The sequence below is a fragment of the Mus caroli genome, unplaced genomic scaffold (assembly GCF_978045245.1).
Source record: "Mus caroli unplaced genomic scaffold, Mus_caroli_1 scaffold_5, whole genome shotgun sequence".
Taxonomy (NCBI): Eukaryota; Metazoa; Chordata; class Mammalia; order Rodentia; family Muridae; genus Mus; species Mus caroli.
Genome location: NW_028227260.1, coordinates 107,671,928 through 107,683,672, shown reverse-complemented (window position 1 = coordinate 107,683,672; position 11,745 = coordinate 107,671,928). Strand labels below are relative to the sequence as shown.

The following is an 11,745-nucleotide window of genomic DNA, read 5'->3' as shown; positions in this document are numbered from 1 at the left end:
CTGGCTGTCCTGGAACTCACTCTGTAGACCAGGCTGGCCTCGAACTCAGAAATTCGCCTGCCTCTGCCTCCCAAGTGCTGGGATTAAAGGCCTGTGCCACCACGCCCAGATTCAGTCTTTTTCTTAAGTCTTCCATCCAAATGATCAAAAGTAGGCCCATGGAAGAATTTGAAGCACTAATCTCTCACTTTAGGAAGAAAGAAGTGAGGTAATGTAGACAGGTATGGTGACACATGCTTGCAATCCAAAGACTTGGGAGGTAAAAGTCAGACATTCACTACAAGTTTGAAATCAGATTGAGATATATAGTGAATTCTTGGCTAGCCAGGACTACTTTGAGAGGTTCTGTGTTAAATTTCACCAACAACACAAGGTAGTGACTATTGTCCTAGGAATATACACCGCCTCTAGTTTCTAATTCTACAGTGCAAGAGATGCTACCTTCAAGTTTCATAGGTTATTTATAGTAATGTTTATCACTTTCCCTTTTGGGAAGATAGCATGTGTCCAGACAAGGCTCCTTTCCCTCAAAGTTGGGCCTGTGCTGACCTGTGTGCACGAGCTCAGAATCAGAGAAGGCAGAAGCCTCAGTCTCCAGAGTCTGCTGGCCTGGAGGGCCAAAGCAGCAATCTCAGCCAAGTCAGAGGTAGGCTCCCAGCAGCTGTCTGATAGGGAGAGAGATCCAGTCACGGGGAGGGGTAACCCAAAGACCTACCTAGAGTTGAGCCTCCCAGTGCCCCCAGATGGGGTGGGAGGAAGAGAGCAAATAATCTGCTTCTAGTTTTAAATGAACATTGAAATGGAAAGTGGGCATTGTATTAGTCAGGGTATTACTACTGTAAACAGACACCATGACCAAGACAACTCTTATAAGGACAACATTTAATTGGGGTTGGCTTATAGGTTCAGAAATTCGGTCCATTATCATCAAGAGGGGAGCATGGCAGCATCCAGGCAGGCATGGTGCCGGCAGAGCTGAGAATTTTACATCTTCATCTTAAGGCTGCTAGTGGAAGACTGGCTCCCAGGTAGCTAGGACAAGGGTATTAAAGGTCACACTCACAAGGCCACACCTACTCCAACAAGGCCATGCCTCCCAACTGTGCCACTCCCTGGGCCAAGCATATACAAGCAATCACAGGCATACAGATTCATTTATAAAATAACTCAATGAAGGTTTATTCTAGCACCTTTCTCATCCATGACTCTAAACTTTTTATTTCCCTCCTATAAAAAGGAGTGAGATGTTAGCACACATCTTTATGCACTCTGGAGGCAGGAGGACCTTGGTGAGTTCAAGGCTAGCATGGTCTATACAATGAGTTCCAGCACAGCCAGAGCTATAAAGTGAGACCCTGTCTCAAATAAATAAAGACAAAAGTAGCTGGAATATAGAGTGGCTTTATGTGACTTAATTTTAACCCTCTATATGTTTTTAATACCCGTTCAACTTGTATGTTCAGGCAAATATATTAGCAAAAATCTAAGAAGTTTTAACACTTTAATCTTATGGGATTGGATAATAAATCTTTCAGGCTTTGAATAAACAGAATTTCCAGCCAAAAAGTCCATTAATCATATTGGTATTCAGGTTTTTTTCTTGCCAGCCTGCAACTTTGCTTGGATTTGCAACCTTTTTTTTTTTTTTTTTATATTGCTTGCAAGGGAGAAATTAAAAGTATGTAAGAGTGCAAATGAATATGTATTATATGTTGGTATATATATATTCTTACTAGGTAAGTCCTGGGATTACAGGTGTATGCACACCATTACACCCAACATTCAATTAAAATGTTTTTGGAAACAGAGTCTTACTATATAGGTCTGGCTAGCCTGGAATTTTCTATGTCAACCAGGATAGCCTAAAATTCACAGAGATCTACCTCCATCTACCTCTTGAGTGATGGGATTAAAGGTGTGTGCCACCATGTTGGGCTAATGAATAGTCTATAAAGGCAAATATAGTGTGGAGACTTAGAACTTTAATCGTGTCTACTTTTAAAATGCTCACTCAGATATCTCGTCATTGTATTTAAGTGGAGAGTTGAGGTAACTGTAAGAGAGGGGAAATGTCCTATTGTGTGTTTCAATTATTGGGTTTACAGGCTTGCCTAATTCTTTCCTTGCAAGTCAGTTTTCCAAGATTGTCTGGTTGAAGGCCCAATTTTTTTGTGTAATAGCTGAAGTATTCATCTATGCTCTGAATTCAGCATCTTCCTCAGTGTCTTTTCAATTGTTTGCATGTGTGAAGAAATAACACCGAAGCTCATATTAGCTGGCTACATTTTAGGTAAAATTGTGCTTTAATGACATTTCAGCAATGTATACGAGGAATACCTTAGCATGTACATGAAAAATAGACAATAGAAAAAAATGTGAAGCACTTGGGAAGCTGAAGCCGAAGGATGAAGGATTGAACTCGTTAAGATGTCTGTTGGAGTCTTGAACGTCTATTCCCTACCTTAACAGGAGGGAAGATATTTTGAACTAAAAATACCTGACTTTGGCATATATTCATCTAATCCTTGAGCTGCCTGCCCTCGGATGCTGCTTCGTTCCTCCAATTTCCAAGGAGGCTTTAAAGTTTTGGAAATCCATAAGGATTAACAAATGCATTCCTTCCTGTCCATTTCTTATGCCTGGTTACCTAAGCTGTGCAGTGAATGCTACAGGAAGGGATCGCCACAGAGAAACAAATGTTAAAGTTAATATAGTGCTAAGTCTATATGACAGGTAACAGCTAGCTACTTAATAGATCAGCAGCAGGTTTTGGAGGACGGCTCTCGGTGCACATTAACCCAGCAGTCAATTTCCTGTTGGCATTTTATTATGAGATTGTCTGAGGGGACAACTGCTAAAAAGATTCCAGTACTCCAAACAGGTGTCTTCTGCTATTGTGGCCTGCAATTATTTCTTTTGAAAAAGGACTGCACTTCTTCAATGTGAAGATGACAGTGCTCTAGAAATGTATTGATTGAGAGTATTAAAAATAAGGTCCTCTATTTTTGCATAGAATAGCAGGTGAGTGGCTGAGTACTCATGATGAATGGGGTCCGTGCTTGTTGAGTAGAATAGCGTTTTGTTACCTGGACCTCTTTAATTATTGTATCTGTGTTGCGGTTATTAAGTACAAAATCATTATCTTATTCTTTTGCTTGTCTTTTAAAATTTGGTCCCTTGCAAGTTGGTCTTTTAGTAGGACACCAAAAACTACAGAGTGATGGGGGCAAGATGCCTTGACTCCTTTAGGAGAATCTAGATAGGCACTTTCCTTGTGGGTTCTTCCCCCCACCCCCAGCTTCTCTTTGAATGGGGGTGGGGTGACTTTGAGTTGCACTTTGGTCAAATAGCAGGGGATTTCGAGTTCTGCTATACCATCCATATTGGGGATTTAGGTGAATCCACTTCAGCACCTTAGCTAGTCATTCCAGAGATTACTAGGTTCTCCCTGTATAGGGTCAGATCTTTGAGAAATGAAGGGGTAGTTACAGCTCCTCTTCTACCCACAAGGAGCTCATCAACAGGAAAACTAAAAACACCCCTTCCCATCTCTGCATAAGAGGCATGCACTTTGCTGAGAGAAGAGGGTTGGGGGATTCAGAGTTGTTTGGGGACTTAGCTAAGGCTGAGGAAGTTGTGGAGAAGCACTTCAGGGATATGGAAGGACTCTCAGATGGTTCATTTTGGAGACAGAGACATAGGACAGTGGAGAGCTTGGAATTTGTGATCTTCGGGCTAATACCCAACTTCCTGCTGCATTAGTCATTGCATCTACCAATTGCACAGGGCTGCAGTAAACGTCTCATCCAGCAAGAATATGCAGAGTGCTTCCTAAAACTACAGAGTATTAGGCTAGTATGATATATGTGTTTGAGAGTTTTGGTCAGGAAATGCAGATTTAAATTACCAACCAAATGAAAGAATAAAAGCCCAAGCAAGTGTAATTCAGGGGCTTTTTCTGTCAGGCCTTACATGACTGGCTTTCTTAGATTTTTTTTTTCCTGTTGCTGCTTTTCTGTGCCATCATCCTGGAGGGTGACATGCTCCCTCAGGTTCAGTTTAAGTTCTCTTTTAAAGAGACCACTGTTGCTCTTCCCTGACTCTGTTAGGTTCTTGTACACAATATCTCTTTCTGAGCCCTAAAGTTTGATTGAGGAGCCTGTCAGTTTACCTGGCTTTCTTTAGTCTGCCCCTGAGGGATGCTTTGGGGATGATGGGGAAGCAAAGTTATAGGCCTGTTCTCTCTCCCTTTTTCCTAGGTATCTGCTCGTGGTAAGTGACAAGTCACCCACCACAAGGAAGAATGGAGAGAAGGGATATTTTAAGATTTTCTAGTGCTGCGAATGATCTCAGGTGGGAAAATGCTTGCCTTACATGCAAGAATTCCTGGCTTCAATCTCTGCAGCTCACGAATAGTCCCAGAACCACAGAAGTCCATAAAGTAAGTGTTGTAGTACAGGTTGTAATACAGTGCTGTCATTTCAGCATTGAGAAGGTGAAGGCAAGAGGATCACTGATTTAGGGCCATTCTTCCCTATGAGTTCAAGGCCAGCCTGTGCTGTGTAAGGCATTTTCTCTAACAAAAAAGACAAAAAAGAAAAAAGAAACAATAGATCGACTCCAAAGTTTTGAATGTGGGTTCTTTACCAGATTTAGTCTGAAAGGCTAATCTTAAAAATTTTGGTTATTGTTTTTAGTGTATCAAGTAAATGACTGTGGGAATAGGGTTAGGGTGGAGGGAGGGACACTGAATACAAATTGATTAAATGATGGACAATGTGGTCATTTTACCTCAAGCTCTGGGGCTTTTGTTAGATAGCAAGCAGTGATTTGTCTTGTTATTTGAATACCAGCTTTCAGAAGGATCCTAAATCCTCAAGGAAAGCGAGTCATGGTCTAAACAAAACCTGGGACATGCTACTGAATAGCAATAAAGGCTATAGCTCTTAAGTATAAACACACAGAAACACATCCAGAGGAATAGCTCTTTATTCTCTGTCATTTTTACATACTATGAAGATTCTGAGTGGCATTATTTGGCAGGCAGTATTATTTAGAGGCAGGTGTTAGACATGCAATTATCATAAAGACTCTATGTGGAGGATGACCACATGATACAAATTTATCTTTATTCTAATATAGTTCCCAGATTTTTTTCCTGACAAATTACACTACACTTTATGGAAATGTAACATTTTGTATGAATGGGAAAGATAGGCCTGGTTGCATGCTAATGAGGGAGACAAAGTAGCCTCTTATTTGCAACTGGCCCAGACCTTTCCATTAGCAAATTAAAATCTGTTCAAATTTATTTACTAATATATTAGGAGAAGCTTCAGGCTAACCCCTTGACCTGTATTATATAGCAAACAACTGTAGCAGTGAAAATAATTAACAGCATGGAATGTACCTCCTGTTTATTTCTTCTTCATGCCCAGGGGTCAGCCGTATAGTGGGTTTGCCATCTGCATTTGGTTCCAAGGGTATATTTACTTAAAAATTATCAATTATAGTTTTAAATAGCTGCCCTTAATTGCAGTCTTCTTAGTCAAGTGTGATACATATCGTATATGTGCTTTGTGTTTATTTGTGTATTATTTCACCTGTTTCTGATCAACTCTGAGCAGAGCGTATTCATTTCAAAATAATGTCTCTGGAAGCCTGTTGTGGTGTTTGTGTTTATTGCACCATCCCCAAAGCCATGGCTTTGTTTCTGCTCATTTAGTAATACTGGCTGATTAGGGTTCATTCTTTATAACCAGGAGAGCCCATCTTTCAATTATTATGTAGAGCCTTGAGAGGAAGGATGGGCTGTAAAAGGGTCTGAAATTGGCAACATGAAAGTCAAAGCCTGGCCTGTCTCTCCTGGGGAGAAAAAGTAGAATGGGCTTCGCTGACCTCTGCTGTCTGCTTTAAAAGGAAATAGTGGTTTTACTGGATGCACAGTTGTTTAGAAGAATTCTTGAATGTCCTCGTCATATTCTGCCCAAACTAACAAAGTGTTTTTGAGGGAGGGTCACATGTAACTCGGGAGAGAGAGAACTCATATCTGACTTTGCACTGCTGATGCTGACTTCATTTCTCAATTGCTAGGATTATCTTTGGGTGTACAACATCCAACTATGTTTTATATAATGCTGGGAATAGCATGCAGAGCCTCATGCTTGCTGGGCAAGCATTCTTATCACCTGAGTAGTGTCCCCAGTTTTGACCATAATTTTTGAGCAACAGAAGTGATGACATTCCAATTACGATAGCAAGTGCACACAGGCAGTACCAAGAGGATATGGTCTGTGCCTGTCTCATCCAAGATCTCAGGAGCCAAATCTTTTCACAGGTAAAATTTTAAACCAGTGTCAGGAATTTCATACTATTCTTTTGTTATAATGGAAAAAAATCTTTTGTTACAAAAATTCAAAAAATCCTGGAAATTTATATTAATATTTGTATTGGGATCATTTTATGCTGAGAAAGACATTGGAGTAACAGTGAGGTATAAAGATAAATGTAGAAATGAAATCTTAAATTGTATGAGCAGAATCGGGGAAAGAGAAGTTGGGTGAATGGGAAACTAACTTGAGAAACCTACAGAACCACAGCACCCACCCTTGTGCTCCTCAGAAGCAATTGTAAGTCATGACCAGTCTTGGGTGAATTCTCTCATCTTGGTGACTCTGTAGTACTATGTGACAAAGCATTAGGCTAAGAAACTTTGATCTTGATGTATATAGTGGTGCATGCCTTTAACTCCAGCATCCAGGAGGCAGAGATAGGTGGATCCTGGAGTTCAAGGCCAGCCACATCTACAGCATGTATTTCAGGACATCCAGGACTACAAAGAGAAAACCTGTCTCAGAAAATAAAAAAGAAAGAAAAGAAATTTTGACCTTAGCTACTTGAACATAGTCCTATCACCCACTAAGGAATGGTGGAGCTCATTTTCCTGTTTTGTTTTTGTTTTTTTTTTGTTTTTTTCTTAACCCAGCCTGGACCTTGCTCTTTGCATGTGTAAAGTGGAGACAGCAGTTATTCCCTTGTGTCATGGGTATGATATAATGATCCCACCAAAGCCATTGGCGATACAACAGGGTCAATATATCCAGAACTGCAGATTAAGGCCTGCACCATTCTTCTTAGAGGAGCCAGCAAAGAGATACTCTCGGAAGTAGAACGCAATCTTCAGCATGCCATGCAAGTGTGCTGCAATGTTCTACTGGACCCTCAGCTGGTGCCTGGTGGTGGAGCCTCTGAGATGGCTGTGGCTCATGCCTTGACAGAAAAATCTAAGGCCATGACTGGTGTGGAACAATGGCCATATAGATCTGTGGCCCAGGCGTTAGAGGTCATCCCTCGGACCTTGATCCAGAATTGTGGGGCCAGTACCATTCGTCTGCTTACCTCCCTTCGGGCCAAGCACACACAGGAGAGTTGTGAGACCTGGGGTGTGAATGGTGAGACTGGTACCTTGGTGGACATGAAAGAGCTGGGTATTTGGGAGCTATTGGTTGTGAAGCTACAAACATACAAAACAGCAGTAGAGACTGCAGTTCTGCTTCTGCGGATTGATGACATTGTCTCTGGCCACAAGAAGAAGGGTGATGACCATAACCGGCAAACCGGTGCTCTGGCCAGGAGTGAGTGCTGAGCATGGTGACTTCCATGCACAGAACCAGCAGTCTCCTCTTTCCTGAGCCAGAGTTCCAGGAACACTGTGGACATCTTTGTTTGTGAAGGATCAGGTTGAGGGGCAGCCCCCAGTCTGTCCCCTCTCAGTGTGCAAAAAGCACTGACACATATCTCTTCTATTGTAAGCTTTCCAATTAGTTTGCTTCCAATGATTAAATCTAAGTCATTTGAAAAAAAAAAGCTTCCAAGAAATCATTTAACCTTTTAATGAGCCTAAAGTCAGAGGTCCCAAGGTGCCAAACACATGTACCAGCATCCTCAGCCCTTCCCTACCTGCCTATCAGCCTCTGCCTTACAAACCTCTAGCCAATGTATTTATTGTGTTTTTTCCCTTCTCCTGTGATCATGCATTTACTTCCCTTGAGACAGTGTAGACAGGGTCTCAGATGCCTCAGCCTCTAATGATGGCTCAGTTAATATCTGGGTCCTGTATATAATGCATGATTTGGAAAAAAAGTGAATTGTTTTCCAGTTTTATGTTTTGAAATGTTTTCCAGTTTTATGTTTTCTTAGTCAAATAAGTTTTTAAACAGTTACTGTGATTCTATTATACTATTCTTTCAACATAATATTTTTGTTGATTACTTGGGAATTTCACATAATGCACCATGATCACACTCACTTCCTAATTCTCTCGGGTCCACTCTCCTCCAACCCTTATGACCTCCTCCGAAAACAGGAGGAGATGGAGAAATCATACCAAGTCCAGTTTGTGTTGCCCATACACCACTGGAGCAGGTAAAAGACCTGCTGCTCAAGGAAAACTTAGTTTTTCCCCACCCCCACCCACACATATTGTGAAAAGAGATACACTTCAGCATCCTTATCAAAACTTTTAAGAGTTCTTTTCAGTGTCTTACTGCCAAGGCTATTTCATTTGGGGGGTGGGTTAGTGTAGTGGGGAGAGGTTGTCACAGAAGCCTTCTATGTCTCTCATTCTCCACTGTGAGTCTGTAATTGTCAATACCTCTGCAAAAGTCACTTTCTTGTCCTTTACGGTCAGTGGGAGCATGGACCATGGACATCCACAAGGCTTCTTGTTTCAGCATATACCATGGACTCTGGTGGCAGTACAGACTACGGACATCAGCACAGCCATCTGCTGCGCATGGGCGTCAGACACTCAGTAGCCTTCTGGGGCCAGCACAGGGCACACACATCAACCTGGTCTCTGGACAACACAGGCTATTGACACCATATGATCTTCTTTAGAAAAAGGAAACTAAAGTATATAGAGGGCACATAGAAGAAAAGCATTTTTCATAGTTATCATAGAATTTTTGCATTAAAAAATACCATTCAATGTCTAGGAATATGACTTAGCCATTAAAGTGCTTGCTGGACACGCATGTGCATCTTGAGTGTGGATCCCTGGGCCACATGGTAAAAGCCAGTCATAGTGGCTGCACTGCTGCGGCTTCACTGTGTCTTCTCTGTTCCAATGACTGCAATAAAAATGTTTTGATACTTTTATAGGGCATGCATGTTGCTATCTTAATATTAATATCTTAATAGTTTTCTAAAGGCTAATCTTACCCATCTAATGATTAGATTGATATTTTTCAGTGTTAGGAAGAAAATTAGATTAAGATAAAGCTCTAGAAAACTAACTCTTCAAAACATGGTCCAGCCTTACCATGGTTTGTATCCTTCAGTATAGTAATACAGTTACATTCAAGTAAGTCCTTTATGTTTCTCTCTAGAGATTATTATTTTGAAAACCTTATGTTTTATTAACATATGTTGATTTTGTATATTAATGTTTGGGTCTGGAGTAATCTCCAAAGGCCTGTGTGTTAAAAGCTTGGTGCACAGCTTCCAGCTCTTGGGAGGGTATGGAATCTATAAAAGCTTGAGCCTGGTAGGAGGTCTTTTGGTTACTGGAGGAATGCCTTTGAAGGAGGGAGTGGGACCTGGCCCTTGAACTTTTTCTGCTTTCAGATCTTGGCCACAAAGTAAGTGCCTGCTCCACCACATGCTGTTCCATGATGTCCTGCTTCATCACAGTTGCAAAAGACATCAAGGCCAATTGACCATCAACTGAAACCTTCAAACAGTACACATTCACTGTCTCTGGCATTTATATAGTAAGGGAAGGCTGATTAACACAATGGGGTACCATGTGATATTTCTGTCATTGTTATTGGTATTGTCAAAGAGTTTAACTAGTTCTTGATGGGTCAACTTTGGATTTAAGGAACAAATATGACACAAGTGAAGACTTACTGAAGAAAATAAAAAATGTAGTGCTGAGGGGAAGTGTTAATTATGGGCAGAGAGGTTACATACATATCTCTGATAAATTTCTCTGATAAAACAAGCCCTTACTGTTTCGGTAGGGCTATTATGGTCGTTTTTGAAATGTGTGAAATGTGAAAATGAGTCTTTTAGTCTAAGGCAAAATACATAGAATTAATTGAGAACCATGCGTTAAATGAACACATTCTGCCACCTTGTGGTCATTCTCTGGTATGTGCAATGTAATTCCATCACACTAGAAAGTATACAAATTGTGCACGGATTCAAATTGTTATGTTATGGGCACCACAATGCAGCCGCCTGGTTTTACATATGATGGAAGTGAGACCCAGATACAGAATGAGCCCTGCTGAAGCTCACACAGATGCTTAGCAACTGAGCTGGGATCTCTTTATTTCTGATCAATTCTTTTGGTTATGTTGTGGGGGCATTTTTATAATTTTGGAAATATGGGAAAAACAAAAAGACATTTGTAATAATTTTCAATTCTAGAGAATCATCTGCACATAATTTTAGGTAATTTCTAAGGCATTTAAATCACTTTGTGTGTGTGTGTGTGTGTGTGTGTGTGTGAGAGAGAGAGAGAGAGAGAGAGAGAGAGAGAGAGAGAGAGACAGACAGACAGACAGACAGACAGACAGACACAGGGTTATATTTGGGGATTGGGAGGGAGGTGCTTGCTGGCTACTTTCTAGGTACTACTAATGTTGGGCAACTTCTGAGACCTATTATATTTGTGCATTCTGCTTCAGTGAGTGAATCACTGCCACTCACTGAGTATCTAGGACTTTGGATATTGTTGAAGCCTTTTGCAGTTTTCTTTTTTTTAAATAATATTTTTTATTGGGTATTTATTTCATTTACATTTCCAATGCTATCCCAAAAATCACCCACACACTCCCCCAACAACTCCCCCCCCCACCCACTCCCACTACTTGGCCCTGGCATTCCCCTGTACTGAGGCATATAAAGTTTGCACGACCAATGGACCTCTCTTTCCACTGATGGCCAACTAGGTCATCTTCTGATACATATGCAGCTAGAGACATGAGCTCTGGGGATACTGGTTAGTTCACATTGTTGTTCCACCTATAGGGCTGCAGATCCTTTTAGCTCCTTGGATACTTTCTCTAGCTCCTCCATTGGGGGCCCTGTGATCCATCCAATAGCTGACTGTGAGCATCCACTTCTGTGTTTGCTAGGTCCCACCTAGTCTCACAAGAGACAGCTATATCAGGGTCCTTGCAGCAAACGCTTGCTAGTGTATGCAATGCTGTCATTGTTTGGAGATTAATTATGGGATGGATACCTGGATATGGCAGTCTCTAGATGGTTCATCCTTTTCTCTCAGCTCCAAACTTTGTCTCTATAATCCTTCCATGGCTGATTGTTTCCAATTCTAAGAAGGGGCAAAGTGTCCACACTTTGGTCTTCGTTCTTCTTCAGTTTCATGTGTTTTGCAAATTGTATCTTATATCTTGGGTATCCTAAGTTTCTGGGCTAATATCCACTTATCAGTGAGTACATATTGTGCGAGTTCCTTTGTGATTGGGTTACCTCACTCAGGATGATGCCCTCCAGGTCCAACCATTTGCCTAGGAATTTCATAAATTCATTTTTTAATAGCTGGGTAGTACTCCATTGTGTAAATGTACCACATTGTATCCATTCCTCTGTTGAGGGGCATCTGGGTTCTTTCCAGCTTCTGGCTATTATAAATAAGGCTGCTATGAACATAGTGGAGCATGTGTCCTTCTTACTGGTTGGGACATCTTCTGGATATATGCCCAGGAGAGGTAT

The 11,745-nt window shown here is 41.2% G+C and overlaps 1 pseudogene; it reads left to right on the top strand.

The window, feature by feature from the left end:
- Positions 1–501: 501 nt before the first annotated feature.
- Positions 502–7,645, top strand: LOC110287171 (T-complex protein 1 subunit gamma pseudogene; annotated as a pseudogene).
- The last annotated feature ends 4,100 nt before the right edge of the window (positions 7,646–11,745 follow it).